General features: G+C 43.7%; 1 long non-coding RNA gene across 2 annotated transcripts in view; it reads right to left on the bottom strand.

Annotated features, from left to right (window-relative positions):
• LOC307188208 overlaps positions 1 to 22,726 on the bottom strand; it is a 251,474-nt gene that overhangs the window by 25,496 nt on the left and 203,252 nt on the right. The window contains exons 4-5 of one of the 2 annotated variants that reach the window (XR_013828830.1): positions 21,456 to 21,537; positions 7,647 to 7,739 (exon numbers count right to left, since the gene is read on the bottom strand). This is a non-coding gene — a long non-coding RNA (uncharacterized lncRNA). Of the gene's footprint in view, positions 1 to 7,646; positions 7,740 to 21,455; positions 21,538 to 22,726 lie in introns of those variants that run through there. The other variant, XR_013828829.1, reaches the window with a different exon arrangement.

The raw sequence follows: 22,726 nt of genomic DNA on the forward strand, positions 1-22,726 counted from the left end.
GGTGCTGCATAAAACCAGAGATTGAAATGAGCACAGATAAAGTTCCTTAAGTCAAATATGGAATAGACAAGAGCTACTCCTTGCTCAACGAAATGGACTCAACACCGCATATTAAACGCCTAAGAATGTGCCTGACTAGTAAGTATCTTAAAACCTATGGATTGCTATGTCTCCGAAAGAGAATCAAGCATGTGTACAGGGGCATAAATACAGCAGTGATAGGATTGGAGAGGTTCGGTGAGCAAATGAAGACCCTTTGAAGTCATATTGCATGGTACCCATTACACGGGTCTCAACTCTCCAGGTTTAAGGTATTCTTCCTTCAGCTAAAACATGCATGTGGAACCCAAGTATGATCAACCAAGTGAACGGGAGACGTGTTCAAATATGTCTCAGTTTTCCTCCCCTGGTACTCGGGTGCAACATTCCAGACGCTTTACTAACACTCTCCCCACTTGGAGAGTCAGCGTCTTTAACCTCCTGTTTGGCCCAGTTTGCAATTTCTGCGAAAGATGAACAGGAATAGCGAGAACCAATGAGAGGCTAGCTGGAGGTGTCTGGACGGGCAAATTTAACTCTCATTTCCCACCAGGAAGAGGAAATAACCAAAGGCTCAGCGTGCCGTACCGGAACCAGATTAGGGCCTGAAGCCATCCTGCGGTGTTGCGGCCAGGTCACAAGAAAGCGAGTTGAAGAAAGGAGCTCAGGGGCACTGTAATTCACAAACCTGCAGAGTTATAAATGACAGCTATCGTCCAAAAATAGACTGAAGTAAGGCTGCCAAGAGGACTCGAAAGCGGGGCAGAATTGCAGGAAACCGATTTCAGGAGGTAGACTGGAATTGCATTGAAAGCATAGGAAAAGAGGCAGAACGTCCACAATGATGCACTTGGCCAAAAAGAGCGTATGCGTTTTTTCCTGAATATATTCAGGAAAAAACGCATACGCCCTTTTTGGCCAACCATGCAAGCTTGCAAAGGAAATCTGCACTACAATGAAGTCTCACTTCCCCCCGGTAAAAAGGGCCATCTGAAAAAAGTGTAAAATCCAGAAAGGCAGGACAGGCCATGGAGAACTGGGAGCCTTGTTATGCTGATGGGCGGGATGTAAATTGCCAACAACCACACGGGAGAAGTGTATGGTGTTTCCTGAAACATCTAAAAAACAAAGCAACGGAGCCTAGGGCACTTCCACTTATGGTCCTATAGCTTAGGGAAATTAAAATCAAAAAGACACAGCCACCCCAAAGTTTGGAACGGCTCTGTTTACAAGAACCTCGTTTACAGTACAAGTTCAACATCGCAGAAACTGAAAAATGGATAAAGAAGTTGTGGTATTCACTTACAAAGCAATATCACTCAGCAATGAAATCTATGTCATCAGGCCCTTAGCAGCACAATGAGTCGATTCAGGTATGATGATTCTAACTGAAATAAGTCACACAGAAAAAGAAACATCATAAGATATCACTAATACACGGAATGGAAACTTGGCTACACAGGAACTGAATAACAGAACAGAACTGGGTCACAAATTTAGAAAAACAACTTATGCTTGCTTAAGGGTAAAGGTGAGTTGGGGTGCTGCATAAAACCAGAGATTGAAATGAGCACAGATAACGTTCCTTAAGCCAAATATGGAATAGACAAGAGCTACTCCTTGCTCAACGAAATGGACTCAACACCGCATATTAAACGCCTAAGAATGTACCTGACTAGTAAGTATCTTAAAACCTATGGATTGCTATGTCTCCGAAAGAGAATCAAGCATGTGTACAGGGGCATAAACGCAGCACTGATAGGATTGGAGACGTTCGGTGAGCAAATGAAGACCCTTTGAAGTCATATTGCATGGTACCCATTACACGGGTCTTAACTCTCCAGGTTTAAGGTATTCTTCCTTCAGCTAAAACATGCATGTGGAACCCAAGTATGATCAACCATGTGAACGGGAGACGTGTTCAAATATGTCTCAGTTTTCCTCCCCTGGTACTCGGGTGCAACATTCCAGACGCTTTACTAACACTCTCCCCACTTGGAGAGTCAGTCCCTTTAACCTCCTGTTTGGCCCAGTTTGCAATTTCTGCGGAAGATGAACAGGAATAGCGAGAACCAATGAGAGGCTAGCTGGAGGTGTCTGGACGGGCAAATTTAACTCTCATTTCCCACCAGGAAGAGGAATTAACCAAAGGCTCAGCATGCCGGGCCGGAACCAGATTAGGGCCTGAAGCCATCCTGCGCTGTTGCGACCAGGTCACAAGAAAGCGAGTTGAAGAAAGGAGCTCAGGGGCACTGTAATTCACAAACCTGCAAAGTTATAAATGACAGCTATCGTCTAAAAATAGACTGAAGTAAGGCTGCCAAGAGGACTTGAAAGCGGGGCAGAATAGCAGGAAACCGATTTCAGGAGGTAGACTGGAATTGCATTGAAAGCATAGGAAAAGAGGCAGAACGTCCACAATGATGCACTTGGCCAAAAAGGGCGTATGCGTTTTTTCCTGAATATATTCAGGAAAAAACGCATACGCCCTTTTTGGCCAACCAAGCAAGCTTGCAAAGGAAATCTGCACTAAAATGAAGTCTCACTTCCCCCCGGTCAAAAGGGCCATCTGAAAAAAGTGTAAAATCCAGAAAGGCAGGACAGGCCATGGAGAACTGGGAGCCTTGTTATGCTGATGGGCGGGATGTAAATTGCCAACAGACACTCGGGAGAAGTGTATGGTGTTTCCTGAAACATCTAAAAAACAAAGCAACAGAGCCTAGGGCACTGCCACTTATGGTCCTATAGCTTAGGGAAATTAAAATCAAAAAGACACAGCCACCCCAAAGTTTGGGACGCCTCTGTTTACAAGAACCTCGTTTACAGTACAAGTTCAACATCGCAGAAAGTGAAAAATGGATAAAGAAGTTTTTGTATTTACTTACAAAGCAATATCACTCAGCAATGAAATCTATGTCATCAGGCCCTTAGCATCACAATGAGTGGATTCAGGTATGATGATTCTAACTGAAATAAGTCACACAGAAAAAGAAACATCATAAGATATCAGTAATACACGGAATGTAAACTTGGCTACACAGGAACTGAATTACAGAACAGAACAGGGTCTCAAATTTAGAAAACCAACTTATGCTTGCTTAAGGGTAAAGGTGAGTTGGGGTGCTGCATAAAACCAGAGATTGAAATGAGCATAGATAAAGTTCCTTAAGTCAAATATGGAATAGACAAGAGCTACTCCTTGCTCAACGAAATGGACTCAACACCGCATATTAAACGCCTAAGAATGTACCTGACTAGTAAGTATCTTAAAACCTATGGATTGCTATGTCTCCGAAAGAGAATCAAGCATGTGTACAGGGGCATAAACGCAGCAGTGATAGGATTGGAGACGTTCGGTGAGCAAATGAAGACCCTTTGAAGTCATATTGCATGGTACCCATTACACGGGTCTTAACTCTCCAGGTTTAAGGTATTCTTCCTTCAGCTAAAACATGCATGTGGAACCCAAGTATGATCAACCATGTGAACGGGAGACGTGTTCAAATATGTCTCAGTTTTCCTCCCCTGGTACTCGGGTGAAACATTCCAGATGCTTTACTAACACTCTCCCCACTTGGAGAGTCAGTCCCTTTAACCTCCTGTTTGGCCCAGTTTGCAATTTCTGCGGAAGATGAACAGGAATAGCGAGAACCAATGAGAGGCTAGCTGGAGGTGTCTGGACGGGCAAATTTAACTCTCATTTCCCACCAGGAAGAGGAATTAACCAAAGGCTCAGCATGCCGGGCCGGAACCAGATTAGGGCCTGAAGCCATCCTGCGGTGTTGCGGCCAGGTCACAAGAAAGCGAGTTGAAGAAAGGAGCTCAGGGGCACTGTAATTCACAAACCTGCAGAGTTATAAATGACAGCTATCGTCCAAAAATAGACTGAAGTAAGGCTGCCAAGAGGACTTGAAAGCGGGGCAGAATTGCAGGAAACCGATTTCAGGAGGTAGACTGGAATTGCATTGAAAGCATAAGAAAAGAGACAGAACGTCCACAATGATGCACTTGGCCAAAAAGGGCGTATGCGTTTTTTCCTGAATATATTCAGGAAAAAACGCATACGCCCTTTTTGGCCAACCAAGCAAGCTTGCAAAGGAAATCTGCACTACAATGAAGTCTCACTTCCCCCCGGTCAAAAGGGCCATCTGAAAAAAGTGTAAAATCCAGAAAGGCAGGACAGGCCATGGAGAACTGGGAGCCTTGTTATGCTGATGGGCGGGATGTAAATTGCCAACAGACACTCGGGAGAAGTGTATGGTGTTTCCTGAAACATCTAAAAAACAAAGCAACAGAGCCTAGGGCACTGCCACTTATGGTCCTATAGCTTAGGGAAATTAAAATCAAAAAGACACAGCCACCCCAAAGTTTGGGACGCCTCTGTTTACAAGAACCTCGTTTACAGTACAAGTTCAACATCGCAGAAAGTGAAAAATGGATAAAGAAGTTTTTGTATTTACTTACAAAGCAATATCACTCAGCAATGAAATCTATGTCATCAGGCCCTTAGCATCACAATGAGTGGATTCAGGTATGATGATTCTAACTGAAATAAGTCACACAGAAAAAGAAACATCATAAGATATCAGTAATACACGGAATGGAAACTTGGCTACACAGGAACTGAATTACAGAACAGAACAGGGTCTCAAATTTAGAAAACCAACTTATGCTTGCTTAAGGGTAAAGGTAAGTTGGGGTGCTGCATAAAACCAGAGATTGAAATGAGCACAGAGAAAGTTCCTTAAGTCAAATATGGAATAGACAAGAGCTACTCCTTGCTCAACGAAATGGACTCAACACCGCATATTAAACGCCTAAGAATGTACCTGACTAGTAAGTATCTTAAAACCTATGGATTGCTATGTCTCCGAAAGAGAATCAAGCATGTGTACAGGGGCATAAACGCAGCAGTGATAGGATTGGAGAGGTTCGGTGAGCAAATGAAGACCCTTTGAAGTCATATTGCATGGTACCCATTCCACGGGTCTCAACTCTCCAGGTTTAAGGTATTCTTCCTTCAGCTAAAACATGCATGTGGAACCCAACTATGATCAACCATGTGAACGGGAGACGTGTTCAAATATGTCTCAGTTTTCCTCCCCTGGTACTCGGGTGCAACATTCCAGACGCTTTACTAACACTCTCCCCACTTGGAGAGTCAGCGCCTTTAACCTCCTGTTTGGCCCAGTTTGCAATTTCTGCGGAAGATGAACAGGAATAGCGAGAACCAATGAGAGACTAGCTGGAGGTGTCTGGACGGCCAAATTTAACTCTCATTTCCCACCAGGAAGAGGAAATAACCAAAGGCTCAGCGTGCCGTGCCGGAACCAGATTAGGGCCTGAAGCCATCCTGCGGTGTTGCGGCCAGGTCACAAGAAAGCGAGTTGAAGAAAGGAGCTCAGGGGCACTGTAATTCACAAACCTGCAGAGTTATAAATGACAGCTATCGTCCAAAAATATACTGAAGTAAGGCTGCCAAGAGGACTTGAAAGCGGGGCAGAATTGCAGGAAACCGATTTCAGGAGGTAGACTGGAATTGCATTGAAAGCATAGGAAAAGAGGCAGAACGTCCACAATGATGCACTTGGCCAAAAAGAGCGTATGCGTTTTTTCCTGAATATATTCAGGAAAAAACGCATACGCCCTTTTTGGCCAACCATGCAAGCTTGCAAAGGAAATCTGCACTACAATGAAGTCTCACTTCCCCCAGGTCAAAAGGGCCATCTGAAAAAAGTGTAAAATCCAGAAAGGCAGGACAGGCCATGGAGAACTGGGAGCCTTGTTATGCTGATGGGCGGGATGTAAATTGCCAACAACCACACGGGAGAAGTGTATGGTGTTTCCTGAAACATCTAAAAAACAAAGCAACGGAGCCTAGGGCACTTCCACTTATGGTCCTATAGCTTAGGGAAATTAAAATCAAAAAGACACAGCCACCCCAAAGTTTGGAACGGCTCTGTTTACAAGAACCTCGTTTACAGTACAAGTTCAACATCGCAGAAACTGAAAAATGGATAAAGAAGTTGTGGTATTCACTTACAAAGCAATATCACTCAGCAATGAAATCTATGTCATCAGGCCCTTAGCAGCACAATGAGTCGATTCAGGTATGATGATTCTAACTGAAATAAGTCACACAGAAAAAGAAACATCATAAGATATCACTAATACACGGAATGGAAACTTGGCTACACAGGAACTGAATAACAGAACAGAAATGGGTCACAAATTTAGAAAAACAACTTATGCTTGCTTAAGGGGAAAGGTGAGTTGGGGTGCTGCATAAAACCAGAGATTGAAATGAGCACAGATAACGTTCCTTAAGCCAAATATGGAATAGACAAGAGCTACTCCTTGCTCAACGAAATGGACTCAACACCGCATATTAAACGCCTAAGAATGTACCTGACTAGTAAGTATCTTAAAACCTATGGATTGCTATGTCTGCGAAAGAGAATCAAGCATGTGTACAGGGGCATAAACGCAGCAGTGATAGGATTGGAGACGTTCGGTGAGCAAATGAAGACCCTTTGAAGTCATATTGCATGGTACCCATTACACGGGTCTTAACTCTCCAGGTTTAAGGTATTCTTCCTTCAGCTAAAACATGCATGTGGAACCCAAGTATGATCAACCATGTGAACGGGAGACGTGTTCAAATATGTCTCAGTTTTCCTCCCCTGGTACTCGGGTGCAACATTCCAGACGCTTTACTAACACTCTCCCCACTTGGAGAGTCAGTCCCTTTAACCTCCTGTTTGGCCCAGTTTGCAATTTCTGCGGAAGATGAACAGGAATAGCGAGAACCAATGAGAGGCTAGCTGGAGGTGTCTGGACGGGCAAATTTAACTCTCATTTCCCACCCGGAAGAGGAATTAACCAAAGGCTCAGCATGCCGGGCCGGAACCAGATTAGGGCCTGAAGCCATCCTGCCCTGTTGCGGCCAGGTCACAAGAAAGCGAGTTGAAGAAAGGAGCTCAGGGGCACTGTAATTCACAAACCTGCAAAGTTATAAATGACAGCTATCGTCTAAAAATAGACTGAAGTAAGGCTGCCAAGAGGACTTGAAAGCGGGGCAGAATAGCAGGAAACCGATTTCAGGAGGTAGACTGGAATTGCATTGAAAGCATAGGAAAAGAGGCAGAACGTCCACAATGATGCACTTGGCCAAAAAGGGCGTATGCGTTTTTTCCTGAATATATTCAGGAAAAAACGCATACGCCCTTTTTGGCCAACCAAGCAAGCTTGCAAAGGAAATCTGCACTACAATGAAGTCTCACATCCCCCCGGTCAAAAGGGCCATCTGAAAAAAGTGTAAAATCCAGAAAGGCAGGACAGGCCATGGAGAACTGGGAGCCTTGTTATGCTGATGGGCGGGATGTAAATTGCCAACAGACACTCGGGAGAAGTGTATGGTGTTTCCTGAAACATCTAAAAAACAAAGCAACAGAGCCTAGGGCACTGCCACTTATGGTCCTATAGCTTAGGGAAATTAAAATCAAAAAGACACAGCCACCCCAAAGTTTGGGACGCCTCTGTTTACAAGAACCTCGTTTACAGTACAAGTTCAACATCGCAGAAAGTGAAAAATGGATAAAGAAGTTTTTGTATTTACTTACAAAGCAATATCACTCAGCAATGAAATCTATGTCATCAGGCCCTTAGCATCACTATGAGTGGATTCAGGTATGATGATTCTAACTGAAATAAGTCACACAGAAAAAGAAACATCATAAGATATCAGTAATACACGGAATGTAAACTTGGCTACACAGGAACTGAATTACAGAACAGAACAGGGTCTCAAATTTAGAAAACCAACTTATGCTTGCTTAAGGGTAAAGGTGAGTTGGGGTGCTGCATAAAACCAGAGATTGAAATGAGCATAGATAAAGGTCCTTAAGTCAAATATGGAATAGACAAGAGCTACTCCTTGCTCAACGAAATGGACTCAACACCGCATATTAAACGCCTAAGAATGTACCTGACTAGTAAGTATCTTAAAACCTATGGATTGCTATGTCTCCGAAAGAGAATCAAGCATGTGTACAGGGGCATAAACGCAGCAGTGATAGGATTGGAGACGTTCGGTGAGCAAATGAAGACCCTTTGAAGTCATATTGCATGGTACCCATTACACGGGTCTTAACTCTCCAGGTTTAAGGTATTCTTCCTTCAGCTAAAACATGCATGTGGAACCCAACTATGATCAACCATGTGAACGGGAGACGTGTTCAAATATGTCTCAGTTTTCCTCCCCTGGTACTCGGGTGCAACATTCCAGACGCTTTACTAACACTCTCCCCACTTGGAGAGTCAGTCCCTTTAACCTCCTGTTTGGCCCAGTTTGCAATTTCTGCGGAAGATGAACAGGAATAGCGAGAACCAATGAGAGGCTAGCTGGAGGTGTCTGGACGGGCAAATTTAACTCTCATTTCCCACCAGGAAGAGGAATTAACCAAAGGCTCAGCATGCCGGGCCGGAACCAGATTAGGGCCTGAAGCCATCCTGCGGTGTTGCGGCCAGGTCACAAGAAAGCGAGTTGAAGAAAGGAGCTCAGGGGCACTGTAATTCACAAACCTGCAGAGTTATAAATGACAGCTATCGTCCAAAAATAGACTGAAGTAAGGCTGCCAAGAGGACTTGAAAGCGGGGCAGAATTGCAGGAAACCGATTTCAGGAGGTAGACTGGAATTGCATTGAAAGCATAAGAAAAGAGACAGAACGTCCACAATGATGCACTTGGCCAAAAAGGGCGTATGCGTTTTTTCCTGAATATATTCAGGAAAAAACGCATACGCCCTTTTTGGCCAACCAAGCAAGCTTGCAAAGGAAATCTGCACTACAATGAAGTCTCACTTCCCCCCGGTCAAAAGGGCCATCTGAAAAAAGTGTAAAATCCAGAAAGGCAGGACAGGCCATGGAGAACTGGGAGCCTTGTTATGCTGATGGGCGGGATGTAAATTGCCAACAGACACTCGGGAGAAGTGTATGGTGTTTCCTGAAACATCTAAAAAACAAAGCAACAGAGCCTAGGGCACTGCCACTTATGGTCCTATAGCTTAGGGAAATTAAAATCAAAAAGACACAGCCACCCCAAAGTTTGGGACGCCTCTGTTTACAAGAACCTCGTTTACAGTACAAGTTCAACATCGCAGAAAGTGAAAAATGGATAAAGAAGTTTTTGTATTTACTTACAAAGCAATATCACTCAGCAATGAAATCTATGTCATCAGGCCCTTAGCATCACAATGAGTGGATTCAGGTATGATGATTCTAACTGAAATAAGTCACACAGAAAAAGAAACATCATAAGATATCAGTAATACACGGAATGTAAACTTGGCTACACAGGAACTGAATTACAGAACAGAACAGGGTCTCAAATTTAGAAAACCAACTTATGCTTGCTTAAGGGTAAAGGTGAGTTGGGGTGCTGCATAAAACCAGAGATTGAAATGAGCACAGAGAAAGTTCCTTAAGTCAAATATGGAATAGACAAGAGCTACTCCTTGCTCAACGAAATGGACTCAACACCGCATATTAAACGCCTAAGAATGTACCTGACTAGTAAGTATCTTAAAACCTATGGATTGCTATGTCTCCGAAAGAGAATCAAGCATGTGTACAGGGGCATAAACGCAGCAGTGATAGGATTGGAGAGGTTCGGTGAGCAAATGAAGACCCTTTGAAGTCATATTGCATGGTACCCATTCCACGGGTCTCAACTCTCCAGGTTTAAGGTATTCTTCCTTCAGCTAAAACATGCATGTGGAACCCAAGTATGATCAACCATGTGAACGGGAGACGTGTTCAAATATGTCTCAGTTTTCCTCCCCTAGTACTCGGGTGCAACATTCCAGACGCTTTACTAACACTCTCCCCACTTGGAGAGTCAGCGCCTTTAACCTCCTGTTTGGCCCAGTTTGCAATTTCTGCGGAAGATGAACAGGAATAGCGAGAACCAATGAGAGACTAGCTGGAGGTGTCTGGACGGCCAAATTTAACTCTCATTTCCCACCAGGAAGAGGAAATAACCAAAGGCTCAGCGTGCCGTGCCGGAACCAGATTAGGGCCTGAAGCCATCCTGCGGTGTTGCGACCAGGTCACAAGAAATCGAGTTGAAGAAAGGAGCTCAGGGGCACTGTAATTCACAAACCTGCAGAGTTATAAATGACAGCTATCGTCCAAAAATAGACTGAAGTAAGGCTGCCAAGAGGACTTGAAAGCGGGGCAGAATTGCAGGAAACCGATTTCAGGAGGTAGACTGGAATTGCACTGAAAGCATAGGAAAAGAGGCAGAACGTCCACAATGATGCACTTGGCCAAAAAGGGCGAATGCGTTTTTTCCTGAATATATTCAGGAAAAAACGCATACGCCCTTTTTGGCCAACCAAGCAAGCTTGCAAAGGAAATCTGCACTACAATGAAGTCTCACTTCCCCCCGGTCAAAAGGGCCATCTGAAAAAAGTGTAAAATCCAGAAAGGCAGGACAGGCCATGGAGAACTGGGAGCCTTGTTATGCTGATGGGCGGGATGTAAATTGCAAACAGACACGCGGGAGAAGTGTATGGTGTTTCCTGAAACATCTAAAAAAAAAGCAACAGAGCCTAGGGCACTGCCACTTATGGTCCTATAGCTTAGGGAAATTAAAATCAAAAAGACACAGCCACCGCAAAGTTTGGGACGCCTCTGTTTACAAGAACCTCATTTACAGTACAAGTTCAACATCGCAGAAAGTGAAAAATGGATAAAGAAGTTGTGGTATTTACTTACAAAGCAATATCACTCAGCAATGAAATCTATGTCATCAGGCCCTTAGCATCACAATGAGTGGATTCAGGTATGATGATTCTAACTGAAATAAGTCACACAGAAAAAGAAACATCATAAGATATCAGTAATACACGGAATGTAAACTTGGCTACACAGGAACTGAATTACAGAACAGAACAGGGTCTCAAATTTAGAAAACCAACTTATGCTTGCTTAAGGGGTAAGGTGAGTTGGGGTGCTGCATAAAACCAGAGATTGAAATGAGCACAGATAAAGTTCCTTATGTCAAATATGGAATAGACAAGAGCTACTCCTTGCTCAACGAAATGGACTCAACACCGCATATTAAACGCCTAAGAATGTACCTGACTAGTAAGTATCTTAAAACCTATGGATTGCTATGTCTCCGAAAGAGAATCAAGCATGTGTACAGGGGCATAAACGCAGCAGTGATAGGATTGGAGAGGTTCGGTGAGCAAATGAAGACCCTTTGAAGTCATATTGCATGGTACCCATTACACGGGTCTTAACTCTCCAGGTTTAAGGTATTCTTCCTTCAGCTAAAACATGCATGTGGAACCCAAGTATGATCAACCATGTGAACGGGAGACGTGTTCAAATATGTCTCAGTTTTCCTCCCCTGGTACTCGGGTGCATCATTCCAGACGCTTTACTAACACTCTCCTGACTTGGAGAGTCAGGCCCTTTAAACTCCTGTTTGGCACAGTTTGCAATTTCTGCGGAAGATGAACAGGAATAGCGAGAACCAATGAGAGACTAGCTGGAGGTGTCTGGACGGGCAAATTTAACTCTCATTTCCCACCAGGAAGAGGAATTAAACAAAGGCTCAGCGTGCCATGCCGGAACCAGATTAGGGCCTGAAGCCATCCTGCGGTGTTGCGGCCAGCTCAAAAGAAAGCGAGTTGAAGAAAGGAGCTCAGGGGCACTGTAATTCACAAACCTGCAGAGTTATAAATGACAGCTATCGTCCAAAAATAGACTGAAGTAAGGCTGCCAAGAGGACTTGAAAGCGGGGCAGAATTGCAGGAAACCGATTTCAGGAGGTAGACTGGAATTGCATTGAAAGCATAGGAAAAGAGGCAGAACGTCCACAATGATGCACTTGGCCAAAAAGGGCGTATGCGTTTTTTCCTGAATATATTCAGGAAAAAACGCATACGCCGTTTTTGGCCAACCAAGCAAGCAAGCAAAGGAAATCTGCACTACAATGAAGTCTCACTTCCCCCTGGTCAAAAGGGCCATCTGAAAAAAGTGTAAAATCCAGAAAGGCAGGACAGGCCATTGAGAACTGGGAGCCTTGTTATGCTGATGGGCGGGATGTAAATTGCCAACAGACACTTCGGAGAAGTGTATGGTGTTTCCTGAAACATCTAAAAAACAAAGCAACAGAGCCTAGGGCACTTCCACTTATGGTCCTATAGCTTAGGGAAATTAAAATCAAAAAGACACAGCCACCCCAAAGTTTGGAACGGCTCTGTTTACAAGAACCTCGTTTACAGTACAAGTTCAACATCGCAGAAAGTGAAAAATGGATAAAGAACTTGTGGTACTTACGTACAATGCAGTATCACTCAGCAATGAAATCTATGTCATCAGGCACGTAGCAGCATAATGAGTAGATTCAGGTACGATGATTCTAACTGAAATAAGTCACAAAGAAAAAGAAACATCATAAGATATCACTAATACATGGAATGTAAACTTGGCTACACAGGAACTGAATTCCAAAACAGAACAGGTTCTCAAATTTAGAAAACCAACTTATGCTTGCTTAAGGGGAAAGGTGAGTTGGGTTGCTGCATAAAACCAGAGATTGAAATGAGCACAGATAAAGTTCCTTAAGCCAAATATGGAATAGACAAGAGCCACTCCTTGCTCAACGAAATGGACTCAACACCGCATATTAAACGCCTAAGAATGTACCTGACTAGTAAGTATCTTAAAACCTATGGATTGCTATGTCTCCGAAAGAGAATCAAGCATGTGTACAGGGGCATAAACGCAGCAGTGATAGGATTGGAGAGGTTCGGTGAGCAAATGAAGACCCTTTGAAGTCATATTGCATGGTACCCATTCCACGGGTTTCAACTACCCAGGTTTTAGGTATTCTTCCTTCAGCTAAAACATGCATGTGGAACCCAGAGTATGATCAACCATGTGATCGGGAGACGTGTTCAAATATGTCTCAGTTTTCCTCCCCTGGTACTCGGGTGCAACATTCCAGACGCTTTACTAACACTCTCCCCACTTGGAGAGTCAGCGCCTTTAACCTCCTGTTTGGCCCAGTTTGCAATTTCTGCGGAAGATGAACAGGAATAGCGAGAACCAATGAGAGGGTAGCTGGAGGTGTCTGGACGGGCAAATTTAACTCTCATTTCCCAACAGGAAGAGGAAATAACCAAAGGCTCAGTGTGCCGTACCGGAACCAGATTAGGGCCTGAAGCCATCCTGTGGTGTTGCGGCCAGCTCAAAAGAAAGCGAGTTGAAGAAAGGAGCTCAGGGGCACTGTAATTCACAAACCTGCAGAGTTATAAATGACAGCTATCGTCCAAAAATAGACTGAAGTAAGGCTGCCAAGAGGACTTGAAAGCGGGGCAGAATTGCAGGAAACCGATTTCAGGAGGTAGACTGAAATTGCATTGAAAGCATAGGAAAAGAGGCAGAACGTCCACAATGATGCACTTGGCCAAAAAGGGCGTATGCGTTTTTTCCTGAATATATTCAGGAAAAAACGCATACGCCCTTTTTGGCCAACCAAGCAAGCTTGCAAAGGAAATCTGCACTACAATGAAGTCTCACTTCCCCCCGGTCAAAAGGGCCATCTGAAAAAAGTGTAAAATCCAGAAAGGCAGGACAGGCCATGGAGAACTGGGAGCCTTGTTATGCTGATGGGCGGGATGTAAATTGCCAACAACCACTCGGGAAAAGTGTATGGTGTTTCCTGAAACATCTAAAAAACAAAGCAACAGAGCCTAGGGCACTGCCACTTATGGTCCTATAGCTTAGGGAAATTGAAATCAAAAAGACACAGCCACCCCAAAGTTTGGGACGCCTCTGTTTACAAGAACCTCGTTTACAGTACAAGTTCAACATCGCAGAAAGTGAAAAATGGATAAAGAAGTTGTGGTATTTACTTACAAAGCAATATCACTCAGCAATGAAATCTATGTCATCAGGCCCTTAGCATCACAATGAGTGGATTCAGGTATGATGATTCTAACTGAAATAAGTCACACAGAAAAAGAAACATCATAAGATATCAGTAATACACGGAATGTAAACTTGGCTACACAGGAACTGAATTACAGAACAGAACAGGGTCTCAAATTTAGAAAACCAACTTATGCTTGCTTAAGGGTAAAGGTGAGTTGGGGTGCTGCATAAAACCAGAGATTGAAATGAGCACAGATAAAGTTCCTTAAGTCAAATATGGAATAGACAAGAGCTACTCCTTGCTCAACGAAATGGACTCAACACCGCATATTAAACGCCTAAGAATGTACCTGACTAGTAAGTATCGTAAAACCTATGGATTGCTATGTCTCCAAAAGAGAATCAAGCATGTGTACAGGGGCATAAACGCAGCAGTGATAGGATTGGAGAGGTTCGGTGAGCAAATGAAGACCCTTTGAAGTCATATTGCATGGTACCCATTCCACGGGTCTCAACTCTCCAGGTTTAAGGTATTCTTCCTTCAGCTAAAACATGCATGTGGAACCCAAGTATGATCAACCATGTGAACGGGAGACGTGTTCAAATATGTCTCAGTTTTCCTCCCCTGGTACTCGGGTGCAACATTCCAGACGCTTTACTAACACTCTCCCCACTTGGAGAGTCAGCGCCTTTAACCTCCTGTTTGGCCCAGTTTGCAATTTCTGCGGAAGATGAACAGGAATAGCGAGAACCAATGAGAGGCTAGCTGGAGGTGTCTGGAAGGGCAAATTTAACTCTCATTTCCCACCAGGAAGAGGAAATAACCAAAGGCTCAGCGTGCCGTACCGGACCGAGATTAGGGCCTGAAGCCATCCTGCGGTGTTGCAGCCAGGTCACAAGAAAGCGAGTTGAAGAAAGGAGCTCAGGGGCACTGTAATTCACAAACCTGCAGAGTTATAAATGACAGCTATCGTCCAAAAATAGACTGAAGTAAGGCTGCCAAGAGGACTTGAAAGCGGGGCAGAATTGCAGGAAACCGATTTCAGGAGGTAGACTGGAATTGCATTGAAAGCATAGGAAAAGAGGCAGAACGTCCACAATGATGCACTTGGCCAAAAAGGGCGTATGCGTTTTTTCCTGAATATATTCAGGAAAAAACGCATACGCCCTTTTTGGCCAACCAAGCAAGCTTGCAAAGGAAATCTGCACTACAATGAAGTCTCACTTCCCCCCGGTCAAAAGGGCCATCTGAAAAAAGTGTAAAATCCAGAAAGGCAGGACAGGCCATGGAGAACTGGGAGCCTTGTTATGCTGATGGGCGGGATGTAAATTGCCAACAGACACTCGGGAGAAGTGTATGGTGTTTCCTGAAACATCTAAAAAACAAAGCAACAGAGCCTAGGGCACTGCCACTTATGGTCTTATAGCTTAGGGAAATTAAAATCAAAAAGACACAGCCACCCCAAAGTTTGGGACGCCTCTGTTTACAAGAACCTCGTTTACAGTACAAGTTCAACATCGCAGAAAGTGAAAAATGGATAAAGAAGTTGTGGTATTTACTTACAAAGCAATATCACTCAGCAATGAAATCTATGTCATCAGGCCCTTAGCATCACAATGAGTGGATTCAGGTATGATGATTCTAACTGAAATAAGTCATACAGAAAAAGAAACATCATAAGATATCAGTAATACACGGAATGTAAACTTGGCTACACAGGAACTGAATTACAGAACAGAACAGGGTCTCAAATTTAGAAAACCAACTTATGCTTGCTTAAGGGTAAAGGTGAGTTGGGGTGCTGCATAAAACCAGAGATTGAAATGAGCACAGATAAAGTTCCTTAAGTCAAATATGGAATAGACAAGAGCTACTCCTTGCTCAACGAAATGGACTCAACACCGCATATTAAACGCCTAAGAATGTACCTGACTAGTAAGTATCGTAAAACCTATGGATTGCTATGTCTCCAAAAGAGAATCAAGCATGTGTACAGGGGCATAAACGCCGCAGTGATAGGATTGGAGAGGTTCGGTGAGCAAATGAAGACCCTTTGAAGTCATATTGCATGGTACCCATTACACGGGTCTCAACTCTCCAGGTTTAAGGTATTCTTCCTTCAGCTAAAACATGCATGTGGAACCCAAGTATGATCAACCATGTGAACGGGAGACGTGTTCAAATATGTCTCAGTTTTCCTCCCCTGGTACTCGGGTGCAACATTCCAGACGCTTTACTAACACTCTCCCCACTTGGAGAGTCAGCGCCTTTAACCTCCTGTTTGGCCCAGTTTGCAATTTCTGCGGAAGATGAACAGGAATAAAAAACGCATACGCCCTTTTTGGCCAACCAAGCAAGCTTGCAAAGGAAATCTGCACTACAATGAAGTCTCACGTCCCCCCGGTCAAAAGGGCCATCTGAAAAAAGTGTAAAATCCAGAAAGGCAGGACAGGCCATGGAGAACTGGGAGCCTTGTTATGCTGATGGGCGGGATGTAAATTGCCAACAGACACTCGGGAGAAGTGTATGGTGTTTCCTGAAACATCTAAAAAACAAAGCAACAGAACCTAGGGCACTTCCACTTATGGTCCTATAGCTTAGGGAAATTAAAATCAAAAAGACACAGCCACCCCAAAGTTTGGAACGGCTCTGTTTACAAGAACCTCGTTTACAGTACAAGTTCAACATCGCAGAAAGTGAAAAATGGATAAAGAAGTTGTGGTATTTACTTACAAAGCAATATCACTCAGCAATAAAATCTGTGTCATCAGGCCCTTAGCAGCACAATGAGTGGATTCAGGTATGATGATTCTAACTGAAGTAAGTCACACAGAAAAAGAAACATCATAAGATATCAGTAATACATGGAATGTAAACTTGGCTACACAGGAACTGAATTACAGAACAGAACAGGGTCTCAAATTTAGAAAACCAACTTATGCTTGCTTAAGGGTAAAGGTGAGTTGGGGTGCTGCATAAAACCAGAGATTGAAATGAGCACAGATAAAGTTCCTTAAGTCAAATATGGAATAGACAAGAGCTACTCCTTGCTCAACGAAATGGACTCAACACCGCATATTAAACGCCTAAGAATGTACCTGACTAGTAAGTATCGTAAAACCTATGGATTGCTATGTCTCCGAAAGAGAATCAAGCATGTGTACAGGGGCATAAACGCAGCAGTGATAGGATTGGAGAGGTTCGGTGAGCAAATGAAGACCCTTTGAAGTCATATTGCATGGTACCCATTACATGGGTCTCAACTCTCCAGGTTTAAGGTATTCTTCCTTCAGCTAAAACATGCATGTGGAACCCAAGTATGATCAACCATGTGAACGGGAGACGTGTTCAAATATGTCTCAGTTTTCCTCCCCTGGTACTTGGGTGCAACATTCCAGATGCTTTACTAACACTCTCCCCACTTGGAGAGTCAGCGCCTTTAACCCCCTGTTTGGCCCAGTTTGCAATTTCTGCGGAAGATGAACAGGAATAGCGAGAACCAATGAGAGACTAGCTGGAGGTGTCCGGACGGGCAAATTTAACTCTCATTTCCCACCAGGAAGAGGAAATAACCAAAGGCTCAGCGTGCCGTGCCGGAACCAGATTAGGGCCTGAAGCCATCCTGCGGTTTTGCGGCCAGGTCACAAGAAAGCAACTTGAAAAGGAGCTCAGGGGCACTATAATTCTCAAACCTGCAGAGTTATAAATAACAGCTATCGTCCAAAAATAGACTGAAGTAAGGCTGCGAAGAGGACTTGAAAGCGGGGCAGAATTGCAGGAAATCGATTTCAGGAGGTAGACTGGAATTGCATTGAAAGCATAGGAAAAGAGGCAGAACGTCCACAATGATGCACTTGGCCAAAAAGGGCGTATGCGTTTTTTCCTGAATATATTCAGGAAAAAACGCATACGCCCTTTTTGGCCAACCAAGCAAGCTTGCAAAGGAAATCTGCACTACAATGAAGTCTCACTTCCCCCGGTCAAAAGGGCCATCTGAAAACAGTGTAAAATCCAGAAAGGCAGGACAGGCCATGGAGACCTGGGAGCCTTGTTATGCTGATGGGCGGGATGTAAATTGCCAACAACCACTCGGGAGAAGTGTATGGTGTTTCCTGAAACATCTAAAAAACAAAGCAACAGAACCTAGGGCACTTCCACTTATGGTCCTATAGCTTAGGGAAATTAAAATCAAAAAGACACAGCCACCCCAAAGTTTGGAACGGCTCTGTTTACAAGAACCTCGTTTACAGTACAAGTTCAACATCGCAGAAAGTGAAAACTGGGTAAAGAAGTTGTGGTATTCACTTACAAAGCAATATCACTCAGCAATGAAATCTATGTCATCAGGCCCTTAGCAGCACAATGAGTGGATTCAGGTATGATGATTCTAACTGAAATAAGTCACACAGAAAGAGAAACATCATAAGATATCAGTAATACACGGAATGTAAACTTGGCTACACAGGAACTGAATTACAGAACAGAACAGGGTCTCAAATTTAGAAAACCAACTTATGCTTGCTTAAGGGTAAAGGTGAGTTGGGGTGCTGCGTAAACCAGAGATTGAAATGAGCACAGATAAATTTCCTTAAGTCAAATATGGAATAGACAAGAGCTACTCCTTGCTCAACGAAATGGACTCAACACCGCATATTAAACGCCTAAGAATGTACCTGACTAGTAAGTATCTTAAAACCTATGGATTGCTATGTCTCCGAAAGAGAATCAAGCATGTGTACAGGGGCATAAACGCAGCAGTGATAGGATTGGAGAGGTTCGGTGAGCAAATGAAGACCCTTTGAAGTCATATTGCATGGTACCCATTCCACGTGTCTCAACTCTCCAGGTTTAAGGTATTCTTCCTTCAGCTAAAACATGCATGTGGAACCCAAGTATGATCAACCATGTGAACGGGAGACGTGTTCAAATATGTCTCAGTTTTCCTCCCCTGGTACTCGGGTGCAACATTCCAGACGCTTTACTAACACTCTCCCCACTTGGAGAGTCAGCGCCTTTAACCTCCTGTTTGGCCCAGTTTGCAATTTCTGCGGAAGATGAACAGGAATAGCGAGAACCAATGAGAGACTATCTGGAGGTGTCTGGACGGGCAAATTTAACTCTCATTTCCCACCAGGAAGAGGAAATAACCAAAGGCTCAGCGTGCCGTGCCGGAACCAGATTAGGGCCTGAAGCCATCCTGCGGTGTTGCGGCCAGGTCACAAGAAAGCAAGTTGAAGAAAGGAGCTCAGGGGCACTGTAATTCACAAACCTGCAGAGTTATAAATGACAGCTATCGTCCAAAAATAGACTGAAGTCAGGCTGCCAAGAGGACTTGAAAGCGGGGCAGAATTGCAGGAAACCGATTTCAGGAGGTAGACTGGAATTGCATTGAAAGCATAGGAAAAGAGGCAGAACGTCCACAATGATGCACTTGGCCAAAAAGGGCGTATGCGTTTTTTCCTGAAATATTCAGGAAAAAACGCATACGCCCTTTTTGGCCAACCAAGCAAGCTTGCAAAGGAAATCTGCACTACAATGAAGTCTCACTTCCCACCGGTCAAAAGGGCCATCTGAAAAAAGTGTAAAATCCAGAAAGGCAGGACAGGCCATGGAGAACTGGGAGCCTTGTTATGCTGATGGGCGGGATGTAAATTGCCAACAACCACTCGGGAGAAGTGTATGGTGTTTCCTGAAACATCCAAAAAACAAAGCAACAGAACCTAGGGAACTTCCACTTATGGTCCTATAGCTTAGGGAAATTAAAATCAAAAAGACACAGCCACCCCAAAGTTTGGAACGGCTCTGTTTACAAGAACCTCGTTTACAGTACAAGTTCAACATCGCAGAAACTGAAAAATGGATAAAGAAGTTGTGGTATTTACTTACAAAGCAATATCACTCAGCAATGAAATCTGTGTCATCAGGCCCTTAGCAGCACAATGAGTGGATTCAGGTATGATGATTCTAACTGAAATAAGTGACACAGAAAAAGAAACATCATAAGATATCAGTAATACACGGAATGTAAACTTGGCTACACAGGAACTGAATTACAGAACAGAACAGGGTCTCAAATTTAGAAAACCAACTTATTCTTGCTTAGGGGTAAAGGTGAGTTAGGGTGCAGCATAAAACCAGAGACTGAAATGAGCACATATAAAGTTCCTTAAGCCAAATATGGAATAGACAAGAGCTACTCCTTGCTCAACGAAATGGACTCAACACCGCATATTAAACGCCTAAGAATGTACCTGACTAGTAAGTATCTTAAAACCTATGGATTGCTATGTCTCCGAAAGAGAATCAAGCATGTGTACAGGGGCATAAACGCAGCAGTGATAGGATTGGAGAGGTTCGGTGAGCAAATGAAGACCCTTTGAAGTCATCTTGCATGGTACCCATTCCACGGGTTTCAACTACCCAGGTTTAAGGTATTCTTCCTTCAGCTAAAACATGCATGTGGAACCTAGAGTATGATCAACCATGTGATCGGGAGACGTGTTCAAATATGGCTCAGTTTTCCTCCCCTGGTACTCGGGTGCAACATTCCAGACGCTTTACTAACACTCTCCCCACTTGGAGAGTCAGTCCCTTTAACCTCCTGTTTGGCCCAGTTTGCAATTTCTGCGGAAGATGAACAGGAATAGCGAGAACCAATGAGAGGCTAGCTGGAGGTGTCTGGACGGGCAAATTTAACTCTCATTTCCTACCAGGAAGAGGAATTAACCAAAGGCTCAGCATGCCGGGCCGGAACCAGATTAGGGCCTGAAGCCATCCTGCGGTGTTGCGGCCAGGTCACAAGAAAGCGAGTTGAAGAAAGGAGCTCAGGGGCACTGTAATTCACAAACCTGCAGAGTTATAAATGACAGCTATCGTCCAAAAATAGACTGAAGTAAGGCTGCCAAGAGGACTTGAAAGCGGGGCAGAATTGCAGGAAACCGATTTCAGGAGGTAGACTGGAATTGCATTGAAAGCATAGGAAAAGAGGCAGAACGTCCACAATGATGCACTTGGCCAAAAAGGGCGTATGCGTTTTTTCCTGAATATATTCAGGAAAAAACGCATATGCACTTTTTGGCCAACCAAGCAAGCTTGCAAAGGAAATCTGCACTACAATGAAGTCTCACTTCCCCCCGGTCAAAAGGGCCATCTGAAAAAAGTGTAAAATCCAGAAAGGCAGGACAGGCCATGGAGAACTGGGAGCCTTGTTATGCTGATGGGCGGGATGTAAATTGCCAACAACCACTCGGGAGAAGTGTATGGTGTTTCCTGAAACATCTAAAAAACAAAGCAACAGAGCCTAGGGCACTGCCACTTATGGTCTTATAGCTTAGGGAAATTAAAATCAAAAAGACACAGCCACCCCAAAGTTTGGGACGCCTCTGTTTACAAGAACCTCGTTTACAGTACAAGTTCAACATCGCAGAAAGTGAAAAATGGATAAAGAAGTTGTAGTATTTACTTAAAAAGCAATATCACTCAGCAATGAAATCTATGTCATCAGGCCCTTAGCATCACAATGAGTGGATTCAGGTATGATGATTCTAACTGAAATAAGTCACACAGAAAAAGAAACATCATAAGATATCAGTAATACACGGAATGTAAACTTGGCTACACAGGAACTGAATTACAGAACAGAACAGGGTCTCAAATTTAGAAAACCAACTTATGCTTGCTTAAGGGTAAAGGTGAGTTGGGGTGCTGCATAAAACCAGAGATTGAAATGAGCACAGATAAAGTTCCTTAAGTCAAATATGGAATAGACAAGAGCTACTCCTTGCTCAACGAAATGGACTCAACACCGCATATTAAACGCCTAAGAATGTACCTGACTAGTAAGTATCGTAAAACCTATGGATTGCTATGTCTCCAAAAGAGAATCAAGCATGTGTACAGGGGCATAAACGCAGCAGTGATAGGATTGGAGAGGTTCGGTGAGCAAATGAAGACCCTTTGAAGTCATATTGCATGGTACCCATTACACGGGTCTCAACTCTCCAGGTTTAAGGTATTCTTCCTTCAGCTAAAACATGCATGTGGAACCCAAGTATGATCAACCATGTGAACGGGAGACGTGTTCAAATATGTCTCAGTTTTCCTCCCCTGGTACTCGGGTGCAACATTCCAGACGCTTTACTAACACTCTCCTCACTTGGAGAGTCAGTGCCTTTAACCTCCTGTTTGGCCCACTTTGCAATTTCTGCGGAAGATGAACAGGAATAAAAAACGCATACGCCCTTTTTGGCCAACCAAGCAAGCTCGCAAAGGAAATCTGCACTACAATGAAGTCTCACTTCCCCCCGGTCAAAAGGGCCATCTGAAAAAAGTGTAAAATCCAGAAAGGCAGGACAGGCCATGGAGAACTGGGAGCCTTGTTATGCTGATGGGCGGGATGTAAATTGCCAACAGACACTCGGGAGAAGTGTATGTTGTTTCCTGAAACATCTAAAAAACAAAGCAACAGAACCTAGGGCACTTCCACTTATGGTCCTATAGCTTAGGGAAATTAAAATCAAAAAGACACAGCCACCCCAAAGTTTGGAACAGCTCTGTTTACAAGAACCTCGTTTACAGTACAAGTTCAACATCGCACAAAGTGAAAAATGGATAAAGAAATTGTGGTATTTACATACAAAGCAATATCACTCAGCAATGAAATCTGTGTCATCAGGCCCTTAGCAGCACAATGAGTGGATTCAGGTATGATGATTCTAACTGAAGTAAGTCACA

Source organism: Stenella coeruleoalba (genome assembly GCF_951394435.1).
Source record: "Stenella coeruleoalba genome assembly, chromosome: 6".
Classification (NCBI taxonomy): domain Eukaryota; kingdom Metazoa; phylum Chordata; class Mammalia; order Artiodactyla; family Delphinidae; genus Stenella; species Stenella coeruleoalba.